This window comes from Piliocolobus tephrosceles, chromosome 1 (genome assembly GCF_002776525.5).
Source record: "Piliocolobus tephrosceles isolate RC106 chromosome 1, ASM277652v3, whole genome shotgun sequence".
Taxonomy (NCBI): Eukaryota; Metazoa; Chordata; class Mammalia; order Primates; family Cercopithecidae; genus Piliocolobus; species Piliocolobus tephrosceles.
This window is the reverse complement of record NC_045434.1, coordinates 119553952-119576731: the sequence shown is the minus strand read 5'-3', so window position 1 is coordinate 119576731 and position 22780 is coordinate 119553952. Positions and strand designations below refer to the sequence as shown.

At 33.7% G+C, this 22780-nt stretch overlaps 1 protein-coding gene and 1 pseudogene across 2 annotated transcripts in view; one reads left to right on the top strand and one right to left on the bottom strand.

Moving 5' to 3' along the window:
• OLFM3 (olfactomedin 3) overlaps nt 1-22780 on the bottom strand; it is a 199845-nt gene that overhangs the window by 80363 nt on the left and 96702 nt on the right. The gene's annotated exons all lie outside the window — the stretch shown is intronic.
• On the top strand, nt 1045-7389 carry LOC111525761 (annotated as a pseudogene).

Below are 22780 nucleotides of genomic sequence, written 5' to 3'. Positions count from 1 at the left end.
AGATTTCTGCTGGAGAAATTGTCCATATGTTGTGCGTGTCTACACAGGATTTACAACAGAGCCAGTCAGGAAAACTATGAAAGAGACTGTGGATATGAAAAAAAAGGTGATGGATACAGGGTTTCCAGCTATAGATTTTGTAGACGTTCAAGATCTAGTAGACTCCACACCACAGGAATTAACAGAAGACCACTTTATGGAGATAGGAGCTTCAGAACCAGAGCCAGGTAACAGACAGAAAGTTTATGATTATTCAAGACTTCCTTTGCTTTTTATGACATGGGCCCTTCCATGATACAAGCACTGAAGTAAAGTAAATAATGGAAAAAAGAAAAATGTGGAAACATTTTTAGATAAATGAAAAAGCAAAAGTCAGAAAGAAGTTACGATGTATTTCCATAAAGTGACATGGAGAGTGCCTGCCTCTCCCTTCTCTCCTTCCATCTCCCTCATCTCTTCTGCCTCCGTCATGGAGACAGCAAGACCAGCCCCTTCTTTTCCTTTTCCTTCTCAGCCTAATCAATGTGAAGATAATGAGGATGAAGACTTTTATCATGATTCACTTTCACTTAATGGATAGTATGTACATTTTCTCTTTTCTATGATTTTCTTAATACTATTTTCTTTTCTCTAGCTTACTTTGTCATAAAAATACAGTATATGATACACATAACACACAAAATGTGTGTCAATCAATGCTTTACGCTACTGGTATGAAATCCAGTCAACAATAGGCTATTAGTAGTTACGTTTTGAGGGAATCAGAAGTTACACATGGGTTTTTGACTGCACAGGGCATCAGCACCCCTAAGTCTCTCATTGTTCAAGGGTCCAGTGTACATGTACAGATATTGCTGACAAAGGAGGAGGTGTGTAAACACTCAATTAATATTTTATAATAAGTGATGTAAAAGCTTCAGTTGAATTTTTGAATATTCAAGCGTGAGCTTAATTTGGAATATGGGCAAGAGGGAGTACATACAAAAACAAAGGTGTTTGTCTTTTAAAAAATGTTTAACTTTCTCCTTTTGAGTTCATACAAAAATGAGAAGGTTCCGCCCTCTCCCCGCAACCACCCAAGATTTGAAATGTGTAAGAAAAGAGAGGTGAGGGAGGAGAAAACATACATGGTATGGAAAAAAAAAAAAAAAAAAAAAAGTAATAAAAAGTGGAAAGACTTGAGTTAACTAATACTTAATTTTAAGTTGTTCATTTTATAGAAGTGCAGCTCAACTTTTGGCTCAGACATTATGCAATGATACATAAAAGTCTCAGGGAGGGAGGAGGCCGGCTGGTAGGTAGGTGGAGGGTGATAATTTTGTATGTACATAAAATAAAGTGGTGATGTTTCTTCTCATCCAGTTCAGTCACAAGGCAAAGGAAGAAAGTGAAGTGAGACTGGAGGGGAAAGAAGCAGGATCCAAGGCATAGCATGTTGGCTTGGGGGAACCAGCCCCTGGCTACTGCAGCCATTCCAGCCTGGACATCAGACATGTGAGTGGGGGCACTAGTTAAGATGATTCCAGGTGTTATCTGACTGCAGTTGCATGAAAGACCTCCAAATAAAAACCACATAGCTGAGGCAAACCAATCCACAGAGCTGTGAGACAGACAATTAAAAAATCACCATATGAAGCCATGAAATTTTGGGATGGTTTGTTGCACAGCAATTGATTATTGGAACAAACTCCTTTACCAGATTGCTAATGAGACCATATTTTCTCCTTGTTGATTCTTTCCAATTTATTCATCAAACATTTATTAAATGTCATCTCCTATGACAGGCTCTGGGTATAATAAGGTAAATAAAATATCATACTTTCCTCCAATGGACTACCCTCAGTTATATAATTGTTTCTCTTGAAAAATCTTAAGAGGGGAATTAATGGATATTTTAGGATTTGCTATCAGAACAATTAGTTAATACTCTGTAATAAGTTAATTTGACCCTTTTTTCTCAAATTATCTGCAGAAAATTTTGTTTTCTTGAATAAATTATAATGCATAAAAATATAGATATAGGTGAAATATTTTTATAACCTCCTGGTGAGTAAGGTTATACAAATATCAGGACACAAAAAGCCATGAATCAAAAAATTTAAAGATTTGACTCCATGAATGGAAAAAAAAAATTACTGTGGCAGTAAACATAATAAACACAATAAAAGAACAAATATTTGAAAGAAAAGAATTGTATATCTATGACAGAGAAAATGTTAAAAATTTTTAATATTAAAGAGCTCCTAGATATTTATAATAAAATGTCAAACCAATAAAATATAGGCAAGAAATGTGGAAATACAATTTATGGAATAAGAAATGAAAATTAGAAATATACATATAATAACATATTTAAATTCATTAATAGAAAAAATAAATTTGAAAGAAATTCTCCTTAAGAGAATTTTCTCTCCAATAAGGTTTTAAGGTCAATAATGTCTAAAACATCTCTTAATTCAATCTGATATGGGGAACAGGCAGTCTCTTATGCAACATGATTGCTAAAATCTTTTGCAAATTCAGTATTATTGTACTCTGTGTACAAGTAACAATATAATCTTCTTGGAAAATGCTTATTTTCCAAACAGTTATAATGTAGTATAAAGTGAAAATCTTTGTGTATAAGTAATACAAACAACCTTAAAATTGTCTGTTAAAATTCTACAAATCCCACAGTTGAGTCTATTATAGAGGAAAAAAAAGCATCAGTATATGAGGATACATGTCTCATGCTTACGGCTGCACTGTTTGAAACAACATAAATGCCAATCAATAAGAATAGTTAAATTAAAAAATCATATATCCAAACTGTGTAGTTTTATAGTATGCAGCTATTAACATGAGTGTGTTTCATTTATAATTATTGACTTGGAACAATACTTATATTATTAAGTGGGAAAAATTAAATGTGAAATTATGGTGCGATTCATTTTTATTGGTCAAAAAATAAACAGAAATAAACAAAAAATGTGCATGTAATAAATCTGTGTATTTGGATATACTGATCTACCATAATGTATATAAAAATGTACATAAAACTTAGTAGTATTTGACTAAGAGGTAAACGATTAAAAGGAGTTTAAGATGATTACTTTTATTCTATGTGTATTTGTCAAATTTAAATAAATTGTTTTTCTACTTTTAAATATCTTATTTTTCATATCATTTGAACCTATAATTCTACTTCTCAGAAGTCATCTTATGAATAATAAAAAAGCCAGAAAAAAGTGGAGAACAACTATTGTCGTTCATATTATATATAATGACTAAGTTGAAAACACCCAAAAAATTCAGTCACAGGGAACTGATCAAGTAAATCAGGTTGAAACCCCGAAGTCTTAATTATGATACTTGTTCATATTAAAAGTATGTCTTTCAAAGAACTTTTAATGATCTTGGAAAATAATAGCTTTTAGTGAACTTGGAAAATAATAGCTTTTAATGACGTTGGAAAATAATGGTATTGGAAAATGATTTTGGAAAATAGTTTTAATGATCTTGGAAAATATGATACTTCTTCATATTAAAAGTATGTCTTTCAAAGAGCTTTTAATGACCTTGGAAAATAGTTAATGATCTTGGAAAATACTTGGATGTAGTATAAGTGAAAAAAGGAGGATAATCTTTGTGTACAATAATATGAATAACCTTAAAACACAATTATGCCTATAGAGATACACACATACACACAGAAAGAAAAAAATAATCTAGAAGAAAACTATTGTGATGAAATCTTGCTACAATTAGGAGTGATATTAGTTTCAATTTACTTTTTAGACTTTTCAATAATTTCTGAAATTTTTATAATAATTGTCATTGGTTTTCTAATTCTGCAAAAGAATATATCACAGCCAACATGAAAAGTTCACAATAAGTCAGGAATTTTGTGACTTCTTTAAGAAGGTATTAGTTGATTATCCTTCTAATCAAGGTAAAACTTTGTTTCTGATATCTGTATAAAAGACTTAATTATTTCCCATGCTTATTCACCAAAGTTCATTATGCAGAAAAAAAATTAAACAAACAAAAATGACTCCATGAAGTAGTACTGAATATAATGAATATCCTGAATTCTAAAACTCAATGAAGAAAAGAACTACTTGATTCATTGCTTAAATGATTATAAAAATGAAATTCAAGAAATAATTTGGGAATATTTGAATACTAATAAAAAGATGTAATAGTAGAGCAAATTGAAGACAACAGAATGGATTAACATTGTTGGAAAAAATTAGCCTTCAAACAGCAAATATTTCCACTCTTCAGCAGATACCATTGTCTTTCATGCCTTATGCAATATAGCCTAACCAAATATTTAGATAATCTGGGAATTCAATTTAATGAAACAGACTCTTTTCCCATACATTATTAGTAATACATTAGTTTTCACAGTGATTTAGCAAATTTATTTTTCTAATTATTTTGGTTGAACTAATGTTAGCACCCTGCAGATTGTTCTTGGTGTGAGAGAATATTTCTTCCACTCAGGCCTCAGAGTTTGGCAGCATTTAGCTAGAGATTTTAAATTTGCACTAGTGAATTCATCCCATGAATCATTAACCTAGTATAAAAAATAAACAGTGACTTGGGTTAAGCACAGCAATTTAAATATTTTGCAGAGATTCAGGAGATATTTAAAATAGTCAGTAGTTTTGAAGGAAATAATAGTATATTTTGTCAAGTATTCCAGATAAGGGAGGTAGATACTATATGAATAACATGCTAGTTATTACTGTATGAATATTAAAATAAAAGCAATAAAAATAAAATGTAAGCACTAGAAGAATAATCAAAAATACCGATGAGCTGCTAATCACTGTTAGTGATAGGAAGCATGGTTTTGTTTTCTTAAAATATGGACCACTTTCTTGTATAGTATCACATGTTTGAGATACTACTGAATGTTTCACTGAATGTTTCATATTGTGATAAATATTAAAGACTAGTAATTATACGCATTAGATTATCTAGAGTAATGTCATTTTTCATAGACAAGCATGGTGCTTAGCTATTAAAGAAAATAAATGTTAGTGGCCAAATCTCCAATGTGTATATGCAAAGCTATTTACATTTAATACTCATTACTGATGTTTAAAATTTCAGGTTTAACATGGACATTATTTACCATGAAAATCATAAAGTATAGTAATATTTCACTATGCATTCATTAGAATTATATGGAATTGCCATTTTTAAAAGATATAAATGTTGAACATGACTAGTATGATATGCATTTATCTAATACTTAGTTCTCACCAAATCTTAAACTTGTCTTTAGGTACACTGTGGATTGTAGAATTAGGCATGCTGAACAACATTTTAAATGTTTTAATGTGTAAACTTAATTGTATAAAGGTTGAAGTTCTTTATTAGTTCAAGCTTCATATTTTCTATGTCCCTGCTGGACAAGAATGAAATTAAACTCTGCCCTGTGTGAGACTTTATTAATTTTGATAATAAATAATTCTGCAATTTATTTTTCCTGTTTACACTATACAGGTGTGCCAAGCAAGAGATGTATTGTACTGGTTCTCGTCTCAGTTCTGTGATGACTAGAGCAACCTGGGGAGATAATAAAGCTTTTGTATTCTCCAAAAACCCTTCTAACAACAAGCTGGTGAATATAAGAGATCCCAGCAGATAGCCAGTCAAATTTAAGCTTCTCTACAAAGACTTCATCTATAGAAGCTTATGAGCAGCAACAACTGAACAGCAGTCTTTGAGATCTGCGTATGTGTCTAACAAACATACTTTTCCTAATTCCTTTTTCAAACATTAAATCTTAGTAGAAAAATATGGTCACTCTTTAACAAATTTTAAAAAAATGACTTTAAACAATCTGATTTACAATATGTTTGCTTCTCTTTTCTCCTCTCCCATTGCTGCCCTTTCCCTCCCTTTTCTTTGTTCTTTTCATTTTAATGTGCAAGGCAATTAAAGAAACTACATGATTTTGCCTACTTATACTTTAAAAATGGTGAAAAATTTGCATTGAATTCAAAGTTTAGCCACCATTGTGGCTGATGCCCAACTCTTCTTTTCTTCTTTGCTGTAAGCATTATCATAGCCTCGGCAAAGAAATCCACAGGGGCTGGCAAACAGGCTCTCTCCAAAAGAGAATGTGTTTATAAACAAGTGTTTGTCCTCTCTATTCAACCTTTACCTATTCAAAATAAAAGCTAACTCTGTTCATACTTTGCTATAAATTTTACTCTTAATATTTTTGGTGAAGGATAACAGGATAAGTAAGATTTGAATTTTTCAAGTAGATTGTATGGTAACATTTATATTCATTCATTTATTCATTCTAATCAACCTCAGTTCCTGAATCTTTGATCTCTCTTACAGGTGAAAGGATTCTTAATGTCCATGTGAGCCAAGTTTTGGTTTCTGAAGAGGAGGAAGGATGCAGACTAAAAGGAAAGGTAAAAATGTTGTACACCAGCTCTCAGTAATGGTAGATTTATATGATGCTGCAACAAGAAAATGGGCTCTGCAACATAATGTGATTTGTGACAGATGTGAAGTCAGAGGTGGAAAAAGAAAAATAGAACAGCACAGTGCTGTCCTAATTGCTGAGGTATTGGAATGCAAATAAGAATTCATCAGATAGAACCCAGAATGGCTCAGCAAATTCAAGCTGTGTGCATGGAAACCCAGGGCCATGCAAAACAGATCAGTCCTCAAGATAGATGTAAAAGCTGCAATGGAAAAAAGATAGTTTTGGGAGAAGACAGTTCTAGTAATTCGTATTGATAAAGGCATGAAAGATGGCCAGAAAATAGCATGCCATGATGAAGGAGTCCAGAAACCAGGACTGGAGCCAGGAGATATTATCATTGCATTAGATCAGAAAGACCATGCTGTTTTTATTTGACAAAGAGAAGACCTTTTCATATATATGGACATACAGCTGGTTGTAGTATTGCATGGCTTCTGAAAACCAATATCCTCTCTTGACAACTGAACCATAGTCATCATCTCTCATCCAGATCATGTAGTCAAGCATGGAGCCATCAAGTGTGTGTTAAATGAAGGCAGGCCAATTTATTGTAGACCACATGAAGAGGCGCTTAATCATTGAATTTAAGGTAAACTTTCTTGATAATGGCTTTCCCTTTTTTGACAAACTTCTTGCTGGAAAAACTCCTACCCAAGAGGAAAGAAGTAGAAGAGACTGATGAGATGAATCAAGTAGAACTGGTGGACTTTGATTCAAATCAGGAAAGACGACACTGGTGCCACTACAATGGAGAAGCAAATGCAGGACTATTACAATGGAAAATCATGAAGGTGATAAACATCATTTCGGAGCTGTTCAGTGTCAAACCTTTTAAGCGGACCAGTGATAACACTCACTGCTGGCATTTTATGTGCAGTAGTGAATGAGCGAAGGACTGTAATCCTAATATGCTCACTACTTGCTACTGTTTTGTTTTACTATTCAACTAGAGTAGTGTTTTAAAAATTGAAAGAAGAATAAATACAAATTTTTAAAAAGTTGACAAGGATGAGCATGGCCAATAAAGCTCTCTCCACTTTGGCAACAAATAGTTTTAAATTTGGTTTCCAGTGTAAGTTAATAGAAGGTATAATGCAGAGAGACATCAATACAAAGTGCTCTAAGTTCTGGCAAAGATGCCAGAAAAGAAGTGATTATTCCTAATTATTATCTGATATTTTATAAACCAATCTCTTTTGAGATACTAAATATATACTGAGAATCATAAAATTGTAAACATATAAATTATCTCATTTAGTAAATCAGTGAGACTATTTAATCCAGATAATTTAAACACTAAGAATACTTTTATTTTCCAGTAGATTGACTTTTACTTATTTTACTTATTTTCTTTTGCATAAACTCAAAGGGAATTGCATTTTTTCAGACCATGTCATTTAATATTTCCAATTTTAAAGAAAAATAGAGTATTTGGCATAATGAATGTCTATTTTACTATTTGTCTTTAGGTCATATGTAATTTTTCCTCTTAAAGTTTATTTTAAATGTGTTTTACAGTCCAATGAAGGGAACACTAACACAGATTGTAATTGTATTTCAGTAATTTAAACTATTCATTCTATAACTGTGTAACTTTAAGTACCTTTAACACAAATTATATATATGTTGAAATGACAGGTTCCTTCTTTAAGCTTTCCATTAGCATGTTTGGAAATATTTCCCTACCTGGAGCTTAAGCATGTTATTTGTGGCATGGAAGCACCTGAGAGATTTCTTTGGTTCACAACACTCAGGACACAGGGGACATGATCCCAGCAATGAGCTATTCACCTTGTATAAAGAGAATAAATATAATACTAATAAATGTAAATACCCTGCCTACTTTCAAGCCAGCTGGAATTGGAGTGACTAAATAAGACAAATGGGCTTAGGTTTAACGTGTTTATTTTTAAACCCTTTCTGAGAGTCATTATGCCCTTGTGCATGTTGTATAACCTTTATTTCTAACCACAATGGGACTTAGTTCTCCATCAGTTTTACCATAGCTTTGGACTAAATTCCTCTATTTGTTTATTTGTTTACAATCTATTGTCTTTTTTCTGTTGCACTCTACTAGAATCCCAAACTTCCACTTATCTCTGTTGCTACAGCTAAGTTAAGCATATCAGCACACTCTGACAAAATCACTTTTAAACTGGGATTTTGACCTTAGACTTATGTGCTATTCTACCTTGGTAAAGCTCAAGAATACACACACACACACGATTATATTAAAATACACCTAAATTCCATGTTTCATTAATCATTTTCCATGAATTTTATATTAATCTTGTACATCAATGAGAGCTTCTAACAATTTCCTTTTCTGCTTTTGAAACTTCAGTCTTCTCATATTTAACCCATTTTTGGACCTCCGATCCATATCAAGATAGCCTGTGAAGACTGTTGAACTGTTTGGCAAGGTCTCCAAAGCAGTGGTTTACAGATTGTGTGGCTTCACTCACATTCATTAAATTAATGTTCAATTAATTTAATGGGCTATGAACAGACTTAAAATTGAAATAGAATAGGATAAAATACTTCAGATTGAATTTTATACTTTTTATATTACACTGAAAATGAAAAGCTTGTAAAATTTTCAGTGTACACGTGTGTATGTATATGCTTGTGGTAAATATATTACTTTCATTACTTACTTTGGTTTGTATTTGAAAAGTTTTAAAGCCTAGAGCAGGATTTCTCATGCAAGAGTTACCAAATAATCCATTTAAAACATAGGTAATATAATAATAATAATAATAATAATAATAATAATAATAATAATAATAATAAAAGTATGCATATTTGCTTATAACAATTTATGTAATAAAATATACATGTACAAAGTTATGCAACAAATATGTATAAAGATTAGGAATAAATTTATTATTCATTTTACTTTACGTAGCAAAAATGCCAGAAAGTTCCAGTTAAATAATACATTTTAAATTAATAACATTAACATGGCACACGCACCTGCTTTCCTGAATTTAAACTGACGAGGTTGTGTTTAATAATGTGAAGATGTATTAGTACCTTTTAATTTTCAGTTGCTATTGATTTCATCTTTTAATTTTAAGAATGTTGTGTTGTCCTTGAATTACTGTGAAAGTCGTTGTAGTTATTATGCACATTTACCTTGGCACTTGTTACTAAAAACTGCAGTAAGCTGATGTGTTCTAAGAGTGGGCACAGTTCGTGCACTCACAATTTGCATATGATATTTACTGCAGTCGTGCAGGACATTTTTATTTTTCGATTTAGCGTGCTTGCACACTCTTAACCCATACAATATCTCCATTTTCTGATCTCTTTTTTTTTCTTTCAGAACTGATGCATAACTTTTGTTTTATATCATTCCTTGAATTCATTTGACTCTCGCTCAGAACAAATGCAGTGGGAAACAAGAAGTAAATGAAAACAATAAAATTCTTAGGAGAAAAGATGCTCACAAAATGATCCAGAACATGATTGGATTAATTCCTTTTTTGCTTATCTTTGAAATATAGAATATGAAATTTAAAATCTGTCATAAAACTTCCAGAATGTATTATTGGAGCTTAGGATGTTCATAAATGCCAATGTGGAAAACCTGATCTAGATAATTTCTTCACATTTTGTAACTGCAGGGATGTGTGTGTTTCATATGTACCAACTACCTGTAGAAAAATAATCTGTGATAAGAAAAATATTGAAAGAAAGAAAATGTTTATGCAGGAATTATACATGTTAAAAATTAAACTATCTACTATGCTAGAAATAAATAAATGCCTATAAAAATATTTTAAAATACATACCATTACCAACACAAGACGGCAATTATAATGTACTTATTACAAAATATTCTTTCTAAAACTTATTAGAATTCCAACAATTTGTATTTGTGTATGTATACAATGAGCTTTGTAAAATGGTTAAGTTTTACATGGCAGGAGAACACTAAATTGCAATGCTAAGTGAACTCTACTCCCTAATTTTAGATTGTGAATGCCAAATTATAATAATCTCTATTTACTCTCTTGAGAAGTTACTAATATAGCCCTCAAGTGAAAAAAGAGTGAAAACCAATTGTAAATTAATGGGACTAGAGTGCATATTTTTTAAAAATCAGTTTGCAACCACAAGAATTCATGTGGGTAGTGAACCATACATTATGAGACATGACACTAAATGTTTAAATATAATATTAGAAATAGGTATAATTTACCAACTTTTAGAACAGTAAATAAGATTGTTCTATATTAAAATATTAAATAAATCTAGATTTGATTTAATCTGGAATATATAGCTGAGGATATTGATTAACATAATCCAAGTAACTCATGTGATACAAAGTGGAAAATCATGATTTCTAGAGTAAATACAACTTTTAAGATTATTTTTAGAAGTACAGTTTGTAAGATCATAAACAACAACAACAACAACAAAATTTCGTTTTTCTAAAGCAACTTTCCAAAATTTCTTATAAGTCATGTAAACAATTACTGTGTTTTGATTGAGTATTGACCCTTAGCTTGAGGTACTATGTGTCTGAAGGCAAATTTTATTTTATTTTCCTTCTAGACATTTATTATATTTATCTGAATTGGGATAAGAAAAATTTTTAAAAGAAATAATTCACCCTTCCATAATATTTACCTACAATAGAAATATCCATAGCTTACTGAAAAAAAGTATTTTGGAGAAGTTATCCCATATTTTCAGTTTTAGAAGGATAAGTAAAAAAAACCGAATATTTTTGAGCAATCATTATATAGAATATAATATTGAGTGGAATATCTGAATTGAGTAACATAATCTCCTTTTGACAGATCAGGAAACTGAGAATATGTAGTAAGACTGAGAAACTCACCCAACATTATATAACTAGTAAGTGGCAGATTCAGGATTTGTTTTTTGATGGATTCCAAACACATACAGCTTTATTGTGAAGTGTATCAAAACTCTGAAATTATAGTGGGTGGTTAAGCATAATTCTAAATGATGTTCAGACCTGACTTCTCCACGTTTAGGCATTTCTCTTTAATATTGAGCAGTTTGGGGAACTAATTTATATCAACAAGTATGCATTTCCCATAAAATAAAAAGCAGAACTGAGCCTGGGCATGGTGGCTCATGCCTGTAATTCCAGCACTTTGGGAGGCCAAGGTGGGTGGATTACTTGAGGCCAAGAGTTTGAGACCAGCCTGGCCAACATGGTTAAACTCTGTCTCCACTAAAAATACAAAGATTAATCAGGTGTCATGATGTGTGCCTGTAGTCCCAGCTACTCAGGAGGCTGAGGCATGAGAATCACTCGAGCCTGGGCGGCAGAGACTGCAGTAAGCCAAGATCATGTTACTGCACTCCAGCCTGGGCAACAGAGCAAGACTGTGTCTCAAAAACAAACAAACAAACAAACAGAATTGAATGACAGCAGTACAAAATCTTGAACACGTATTTAATTCACTTATTCAGCAATTCATTCATTCATTATACAGGTGCCATGGAGTACAGAGAAAAAAAACAATGATGTTAAGTATTTATTGCTATGTAACAAAGTACCCCAAAACTTATTTTCTTTAAACAACAAACATTGATTATCTCACAGTTTCTTTGTCACAAATCTGGGTACAGCTCAGTTGGGTGGCTCTACGTTAAGGTCTCTCACAATATCACAATCAAGACTGGGGTTGTGATCATATCTGAAGGTTCAAATGGGGGAAGATCTGGTTTTAAACTCAATCACACGGTTATTGCTAGAATTCAGTTCCCCACCGATGGGGAATGAGGTGTCATTTTTTTCATTGGCTACCGACCAGAGGCTGCCCTTAGTTTCTTGCTATGTAGGTCTCTCCCTAGGGAAGCTCACAATATGATAGCTTGTTTCTCTCCTGGCAGGCAAAAAGATAAATAAGAGCAGATGAAAGACAGAGACGAGGGGCAAGACTGTAGCAAAAGTGTCTTTGAAACTAATATTTAAGGTATAATTTTATCACCTTCGCATATTCTATTCATAAAAGGGAGTTACTAGGTGGACCCCCAAATTCAAGCAGGTAGGATTCCACAAGGCATAAATACAAGGAAGTAGGAATTTGGGAGATAATGTAGAAATTGCCTACCATAGCAATTAACATGTGTTAGTTGCTGATAAACATTTGACATATGAATTGCACAGGTTTTATCTCATAAATTCAATCTATAGGAATTTCCTCCCCAAAATAACTAGAAAGACAAAAAATTCTAAACATACTTATGTAAGAATAATTTGAATTGTTAGAAAAAACAAAATGGTTTGAATTTTCAATAAAAATGGATTGAAGAAATACATTGATAAGTTTAAAATGTAAACAAATAATTTTAACTTGAAAATGTATTTATAGTTTTTAATTTCACATTTAACACATAAGTTACTTATTTAACTTCATTCTTTATTCTAATGTCAGCTCTTTGTTCTAATGTTAGCTTCTTGTAATGTTATTTCTTTGTTCTAATTTTAGCTTCTTAAGTATTGAGGGAACCAGTCCCCAGTATTTCAACTTAGGTTCTTTTCTATTTTCCCTAAGTGTTCGCTGGTCTGAGAAATAAAGAGAAAGAGTACAAAGAGAGAAATTTTACACCTGGGCCTCCGGGGGTGACATCACATATTGGTAGGACCGTGATGATGACCCTGAGCCACAAAACCAGCAAGTTTTTATTAGGGATTTAAAAAGGGGAGGGGGTGTACTAACAGGCAGTAGGTCGCAAGGATCACATGCTTCAAAAGGCGATAAAGATCACAAGGCGAAGGCAAAATTAGAATTACTGATGAGGGTCTATGTCCTGCTGTGCTGATGAGAGTCTATGTCCCACTGTGTATGTATTGTCTTGATAAACATCTTAACAGGAAACAGGGTTCGAGAGCAGAGAACCAGTCTGGCTAGCATTTACCAGGCTGGAATTTCCCAATCCTAGTAAGCCTGATGGTACTGCAGGAGACCAGGGTGTATTTCAGTCCTTATCTCAACCGCATAAGACAGTCTCTGCCAAAGCAGCTGTCTATAGACCTCCCCGCATTCCTTCCCCAGGGTTATTCCTTGCTGGGAAAAGAATTCAGCAATATTTCTCCTACTTGCACATCCATTTATAGGCTTTCCGCAAGAAGAAAACTATGGCTCTATTCTGCCCGACCCTGCAAGCAGTCAGACCTTATAGTTATCTTTTCTTGTTCCCTGAAAATCGCTGTTATTCTGTTCTTTTTGAGGGTGCACTGATTTCATATTGTTCAAACACACGTTTTACAATCAATTTTTGTAATAGTGGTCCTGAGGTGACATACATTCTCAGGTTACAAAGACAACGGATTAAGGGATTAAAGTAAAGACAAGCATAAGAAATTGTAAGAGTATTATTAGTGAAGTGATAAATGTCCATGAAATCTTAACAATTTACGTTCAGAGATTGCAGTTAAGACAGGCATAAGAAATTATAAAAGTATTAATTTTGGGAACTGATAAATGTCCATGAAATCTTCACAATTTATGTTCTTCTGCCTTGGCTCTAGTCGGTCCCTCTATTCAGGGTCCCTGACTTCCTGCAACACTTAAGGAACTCTTCTCTGTCATATCTTGACCCTAGAACTTTAGGTAAGGTAGTGGAAGTTGAATTGTCACAAGAAATTACAAGATCTTTGCTTGAAATAGAAAAGCTAAATAAAGTAAAAAAAAATAGGTGAAAGAGTTGAATTTGGGATATGATACTATGATTGAGATGTAAAGGATATTTGAGGTGGCAAGGCCAGAATGAGACAGGAAAATGGGTGGCTAAAGTGGATTGAAGATAAACGTTAATGAAATCTATTTTGGGAATGTCCTAAAATATTAACTTTACAGATTTACTGCAAATTTAGAAATTTCTTTCAGAAGTGGGTGCCTATATTTAAATAAATTGTTAAAGCTGTTCAAAAGTAGGGTGAAATGCAACAACTGATTCCCTTATTTTTGGATTCTCTATAACCTTTCTATTTATCTTTAATAATATTCCTAGTAATAAGTCAATATCAATAATACAATTTATTATTTTTCCTCAGAGCCTACTATATGGTATGAGAGTTACAAAGACAAATCAGATTTCCTCACTTAACAAACTGGTTAAGACTAATACTGGCTAAGACAGGCAGGGAATATTCTAAGAAGTTTACATAGTTTGGGACATGCAAAATAAACAGCTGTTATACAGTTGGAAGAACCAGGAGAAGACTTCAGAAAAATTGTATCTGAGTGCGTCTTGAAAAATACATAGAATTCTATCAATCATATAGGAAAAAGTAGAATTTCAGATGGAGACAAAAATCTCAGAGAAAATAGTAGAAATAATCAAATGAGACAAGCATTTGAGAAAGAATGAGTACTGTACATGGAACATGGGATGTCCTTACATATGGGTATAGAGATTTAGAGCTGGAATGGTGAGATAGAGAATAATACTACAGGAATAAGAGTCTGGACTTAAATTGGTCTGAATGTTTTCAAGATGGCTAGGGACATCGTCAGCAAAATGTAAAATGGAAAAGGAAGCAGATTAGAAACAGAAATACCAACTAGGATGCTATCGAAAAAGTCCAGCAAGGACTAATAAGAGCCTGAACTAGAATAAAGGAAGTATGAGTGAAGAAGAATGTGGACGTGAGAATTATATGGTGATTTCTAGACCTGATAGATAATTGACTATGGGGGCAATGGCAAAGGATAGTGTTAAAGATGACTACTAAATTTCAACTGGGAGAGCAGTGGTACTTCAATAGAAACAGGAGAGTAAGTGGAAAAATAATAGGTATAATAAATTGATATTTTCTGATTTGATTTAAATGCTACAGGTAAATCAAAGTGGAGAGGTTAAACATTCAATTTAAATTTTGAGTTACAAATTCAGAAGTGAGGTCATAATTAGAATTTCATATTCAAGAATCATCTGGGCCGGGCGCGGTGGCTCAAGCCTGTAATCCCAGCACTTTGGGAGGCCGAGATGGGCGGATCACGAGGTCAGGAGATCGAGACCATCCTGGCTAACACGGTGAAACCCTGTCTCTACTAAAAATATAAAAAACTAGCCGGGTGAGGTGGCGGCGCCTGTAGTCCCAGCTACTCGGGAGGCTGAGGCAGGAGAATAGCGTAAAACCCGGGAGGCGGAGCTTGCAGTGAGCTGAGATCCGGCCACTGCACTCCAGCCTGGGTGACAGAGCGAGACTCCGCCTCAAAAAAAAAAAAAAAAAAAAAAGAATCATCTGCATAGAGATGAGATTAAAAAAAACTTCAGAATGAAAGAAATTATTAGAGAGCAACAGAGTTAAAAACAGAACTTGTCTTTAAAGGTGAAAGGAGGAAGGGGAGATAGAACTAGAAATAGAAAAGGAATAAATTTCCAAATAGCTATAAAAAAAAGAGAGGTAAATGATGATTGTATGACATGGAAGCCAAATGCAGAGGGAGTGCAAGAAGGAGGGCATGGTTGGTGAAGGCCAACCATAGTTTGGAGAGAATAATTTCAAAATAATATCCAAAAGATCTATTCAATAGAGTAAGTCCACACTGAATCCTGATTATAATGGTTAAATTTGAGAAGTAAGTACTTCTGAGAAAGTGGTGACATCAAGATATGATCTATTTCCATAAGTTTGGCAGCAAGGCAGGGGGACAGATGGTGTGGAAGCTTGGAATAGTAGCATCACACAGAGGAAATGAAGAAATTGAGCATGTTTGCCACCCGAAAGGGAAGGAACTAAGTCGTAGAGAGGGAGACATTAAAGATGGAAATGAAACTAAGAGGAACTAGGAAATTTAGAATAGTCAGGGGACTAAAAGTACACATTAAAAGAGAAATGTTTATAAGAAAGAAGGTCTCAGTCAGGTATACAAAAAAAAAAGAAGTGGAAGTTCTAGAAATAATTGATATGTTAAACAAACACCACTTGGTTGGTTCTAACTGCAGTAATCAATTTAAAAATAGCTACTATTTGTTTAGGGGTTACTATTTTCCAGGAACTGTGCTTAATAGCGTACATGTACTACCTCATTTAATGTTTCCAACAGCTCCATGGATTATGCACTATAAATACACCCATTTTAAATGTAGGAAATTGTATCATTAGAGAACGGAACTTGTTCAAGGCTGTCAGTGAGAGTTATATCTGAATCAAACTAAGATTGGCTCCCAAGCCCATACGCTTGACCACCTTGCTGGGTGAGCGGATTGAAATATGAAGATTCACCACTGCATGAAGGATAAAAGGGATTCTCCAGCAGCAGTGGAAATCCACTTGACAGCTTGGCTTTCTAATGTGTTGTATTTAGTGTGGTTTTGTGAGTACTTCCAGAATTTGACAACAAAGATAGTAGATAATTTCATGACTTGCAAACAAACATTACAGAAGAGCCGGGAAAAGAAAATTCCAAGGTGAGAGTTGACCTGTGTTTTAAATGACTGACACTGGAGTCCAGTCTGAGTGGAACAGAAGGGAAGCCCAAAGAGAGTGGCTAATTGGAAGCACAAGGAATAAGCAAGGGCTTGGGCAACACAAGAACAAAGACAATTGTTATGTAGAAGAGAATGAAGAACTGTGTTAAGAGAGGAGTTTCATTCCTTCAAAAGTATTTATATGTCAAACTGATGCCATTGTGATAAACTCAGGATATTTAAAGGTTAATTAGACACAGTTCTGCCTGAGAGAAAGATTTAATACCAAGGAAAATGAGTGGAAATTGGGGTTGCTGCAGTCATGGAGCTAAGGGACCAAACCCACAGATAGGCAGAAATTTTAGTCCGTGCATGATGTTAACTGTTGAGTTTGTAAGGTTTATAATATTGACTTTAGTAAGGTTGTATGCTATATAGTTTTTATTGCTTTTGCTATTTTATACTTTATGATTAGCGACATTTAAGAACTGCTTTTATACAGATTCAGCTAAAATCTATGCTTCTTGCATGTCCTATCAAAGAAAAATATTCCTTGAAACTATTTTGTAAAAATATAGTTTTATATATTTCAATGCATGTCCTTCTTAAGGAAATTTGATATCTGAAAAAAGATTTGAAACAAAACATTGTGATATTTTAAGCAGATAAAAAGATTTTTTTACCATTATAATACTTATACGTGGCAATAAATTATTTTAGGTATTATTTTTAAATGACTGATTACAATAAGGAAATGTGATTGTGCTTGATTTACTAATATGATGTTGGATACCTCTACATTTATTAACAAAGTAATTTTTATTACTTTTTTATTCAGAGGGCTTTGGATACAGGAACAAAGTATCCCTTTATTTTAACAAAACCAAACTTTTTCAAACCTTGCCTGTTCTGTAACAACTATCATTTATTAGAGAATATGGGCAATTGTGAGGAATTTTTTGTTGACTCAGTCATCATTACAGTTTGCCAAGTTATAGTTCTTCATATTGAATAGCCCACAATAACACACTTACTTGAAGAAACTGTTTAAGATCATCAAAAAATAAATGGAAGAAGTTAAAAGGAAATGTTCTTGAATGATTGAAGATGGGAGAGGATATGGTCAGGGTAAATTGGAACAGAACTCCAAAACTAATCATGTCAGGCAGGAGGAAAAAATATCTTGACTTTATTTTAGGAACGAGTCAGAAGTTATTTGTAACATTTAGTAGGGTGGAGGAAGAGAGAGAAGTTCCATTTTTCATTTCTGAAGATGCAGCTGCTAGTGCTAGCCTGACACATGGTCCATAATTCTACAGAAAGAGTGGATGAGAATGAGTTTGTCAATATCTAACTTTTAAGTAACTTGGAATATATTGTTTATCCTTTAATATGTGGAGGGAAGCTAAACCTGTTTGAGCACTTGAATAAGTGGTTGACAAATACATGAAAACTGCAATACAGCACGCTGTGAACAGAATTCCAAAAAGCTGGTGGCCAGCAATACAATTCAATGATGACAAATGACTGTTTTCCAAAGAAATTTTCTTCCTGGAAGGAGAAAATTGATGGCAAACAAATCAAAGCAAGCAACTTTCTGCCTATCACTGAGAATAACTCTTACATTTATGAAAAGCAGCCATCCAGAAAAAATAAAATGCTGAGATGAATTCTCCTCCCACCTGTTTACCTCTACTCCTCACAATCACAACAAAACCAATGCCCAGCTAATGTCTCAGATAACTCCCTATCAGCATGTGGTAGACACATAAAACTTGTAATCTTTGGGCACAATAGAAGGTAGAAACTGGTAAGGCCTGAAGAGTTATTGTTCAAAAATTATTGCTGTAGGGTACGATAAAAGGAACCTTTCCAAAATTACTGAAAGAAGGTTTTGGTAGTGAGGTTGTGGCAACAAAGGATTTGATGGATGTTACTCAGCAGAACATATATTTTGTGTATTTCTGAGTTTTTGTTTTTCATCAGTAAGTCTTCAATCAGCTAGCTACTTTTACTTCTGTGTACATTCTTGGACAGTCAATACCATGCCTCTTTCCATATTGCAAAACTCTAACATAATTGTGCAAGAAAACACCTCCCCCAGTTTTGAAACAGTGAGAGTAATGTGAAGACACAGAAACATTCATTGGATTGCAATTGACTCAATGAAACTTCCTGAAACATCAAAATCTCATTAAAAGCAGCTATTGAATAAAAATATCACTTAGAATACACTCAATGATGGAGTCAGGCCAAATGTAATTTAATACTGTGTATCCAGACTGGGTGTGAGAAACTGTTAACTCATCCTGGTGCTATATTGCCAAAAGAGTTGTTCTAGTTTAGATCTATTTACTTCTTAGAGGAAGCCTACAATTTGTTCTGTAAGGGTTCCCCTGTAAATTTAAGGAAGTTGTAAAGTAAATTTCTCAGTGGGGAGTGCTCATCAAGCTAACAGCCAGTTTCCAGGGAATAAATAAAGCCTCTGAAATTGAGATGACATCACAAGGGGAAGGCGCTTTAAAAATTGTGATCACTGGTTTTCAGAATTGTGATTGGTCATTAATGCCTGAAATCACAGCTGCAGTCAGTGTTTTCAAGGCAGAGTTACTGGCAGCAGCAAGCATCTATGAAAACGCACACCGATTGGCCCAAATTTACCTTTAAAGTTGAAAGAATAATTCAAAACCCAAAATAATCTGCCTCTGACTTGAAGCAGAGAACCACAATTCTCAGCAATGCAACCAGGAAATGATCTACTCTTATGGTATGAACTTTTTATGGGCTTCTTTTGTCTTTACTATCTGGTTAAATCACTACTAACCAGTGAAGATGAGAGAAAACTCATTTTCTCACATTTCTTCCTTTTTTTAAGAAAAGCTGTAATAGGGCTGAATTTTGAGTGATTTCTTTTTGAGGAGCCAGGAAAGAAATAGTTATCTTTTTCTCCACAAATTGAAGATGTTTCCTTGACTAATAAATCAATTCCATAGAAACCAGAGTCTAGAGTCTTGGAGAAATGCCTTTTATAGCTCCAGTAATTTTAATGTTTTGATGATAAGTATACTTATAAAATACTCTGATTTCTTATATCATTCCTAAATTAATGAATTGGAACAAATATCTATTTACAAATGACACAGATCTAAGTTTAATTTTATGCCTAGACACAGCAAGAAAATGCAAATATCTGAAAAAAGTGGTATGTCTCAATATTTTCAACTGTGCATTGCCTCCTAAGTATTCTCATATTCTATTTCATGTATTTTATGTTACCAAAAAGGTTATCTTAGAAATAATTTATTTTAATGCCCTCATTGTACATGTAAGAAAACTAAGGCCCAATGAAGCTAAACTGATTTCCATGATTAGAAAGATAAATGGTCAAGGACTTAATTTCCTTTGATTTTAGCTTAATAATCTTTTTATAATTATATGTAAGTTCTGTCATATTTGAAAACAAAACAATAAAACCATGGAAGAACCTAAGATTTTCCAGTGCCCACAAATGTAGAGCAAGTATCACTCTTTTATCCCAAGCATTGGCAGTCTGTAAATGAAGATTACACAGTCTTGACAAAAGCTAAAATGAAATGGAAAAATACCACAACCATTTGGAAATATGACAGCTAGACTCATTCAGTTGATTATCACCATCAGTGACCAGATTTTATACATATATGTATGAATCATTCACATACAAGCATTTTGAATATGATATATATGAATACATATATGCACACATACACAAACATGCATGCATACATATGTATATGTTACTCTCAAACTAAGCTAGGAGAAGTCTTTGATTAGGATAATCAACAATTATTTTTCATATTTACATTTCATATTTTTCATAAGCACTTAATTTTGAAATTAAAATGTTTAATTTTCTAACTGTTCTCTGTGACAATAAAAAAGATTAAAATTGAGTTACAAGGTAAATGTGACTATATGGCATGTGCTCTTAGACCAGGTTTCCATTACAATAGCAGTGAAAGATTTTAGCATTTTTTTTTGCCATGGGATTCAGATAAAATCATAAACTGAATGAGATATTTGGATAATCATTTACACACAGTAAAAGGAATTTTTAAGTTTTAATCTCTGTAGAGAATATGTTTAAAATACACAATTCACATATACAAACACCAATCACTCATCAATTATTAGGACTATTTATATGCAAAACCATTTTGATGACAATGCCATTCTCTGCCCTGGAAGAGCCAGGTGGTATTAAATGCAGACAATGGGATGCTGGTTTCAAAACTCTGCCTCACTCCTGCTGACTGCTTGACCTTACTTGATCTTATCTGTGCAGACTGTAGAGGAAAATAACCAGGACACTCTGACTTTGATAGCTGTTTCTGTGATGCTAATTAGCAGAATTGCAGAAGCAACCCAGGACACCAGGTAGGGATAGCAAAGGGGGGGAGGAGATGATGTCAGGGTATGTTCCAAATTGCACATTTGTAAATATTCATTTGTTTTCAACATCACATGTCATTGGCATTACTGCAATGCCAAAGCTCTTTTGGATACTGTGTGCTCTAAGGCTAACTTCTAATGAAGAGACAAAAGACAAAAGTTGCTAATCAATCTGGGATATTTCATGGTTACCTACTTTGAGTTCAGAAGATTCTCTTTTGCAAAAGGAGAAAGGTATTTGGATTTTTTTTTTTTTTTTTTTTTTTTTTAAATTTTTAGTTGAGACGGGGTTTCACTGTGTTAGCCAGGCCGGTATTTGGATTCTTTAGAAAGTTCTATTTCCGGCCGGGTGCGGTGGCTCAAGCCTGTAATCCCAGCACTTTGGGAGGCCGAGACGGGAGGATCACGAGGTCAGGAGATCGAGACCATCCTGGCTAACACGGTGAAACCCCGTCTCTACTAAAAATACAAAAAAAAAAAAAAACTAGCCGGGCGAGGTGGTGGCGCCTGTAGTCCCAGCTACTCGGGAGGCTGAGGCAGGAGAATGGCCTGAACCTGGGAGGCGGAGCTTGCAGTGAGCTGAGATCTGGCCACTGCACTCCAGCCTGGGCGACAGAGCGAGACTCCGTCTCAAAAAAAAAAAAAAAAAAAGTTCTATTTCCCTTAAAATAATCACTGGGACACTTGGAAGTAATACGAAAACATGTATAATTTTTTCCAGTTCAAATTAAAATTTCTACATACCTATTAACCTCTACTCACATATTATTATCTATATGCATCCCCAAAATATGTTAATTGTGAAAAATGTTAAATGGAGATATAGTAGTTAATATTTGCAAAAGTCATCTATTTAGAATTTTTTCCTCACTAAATATGTAGATACAATCCAAACTATAACAAATACACTTTATTTTTACATTGTGTTTTATGTGTTACAAATGGATTCGCCTCCATAATTTCATTTAATGATAGCACATGCCTGAGGAAAAAACTTATATCCTCATTTTACAGATGTGAGAAATGAGTCATAGACAGTTTAAGTGATTTGACCAGTAAAATGGGATAACATCTTAGTAGGAGGAATTAAATCCTTTCTCAACAGCCATATTGTTCTTGATTATGCCATATGTCAATAGCAAGAAAAATGTCTGTAACTAAAAGAACAAAGGCAAAGTATTATGAGGAACAATCTAAACCCAATTAGTAAACAGTGGGGGAGAGTAAATTATATGTGCTAGAAGCTCTTGAATACTTCACACCTTTTATTGGAAGGAAGGGTGTAGACTGAAAAACTAGGCAGACCAGGTGGTTCTCAATGGAGCAATTCTGCACACATAGATGCATTTCGAATATTTGTAGGAGTGTTTTTGGTTGTCACAATGAGGCATAAGAAAGCCACAGCCTGGAATGGAAGTGGGTTAAGTGGTGACCCCC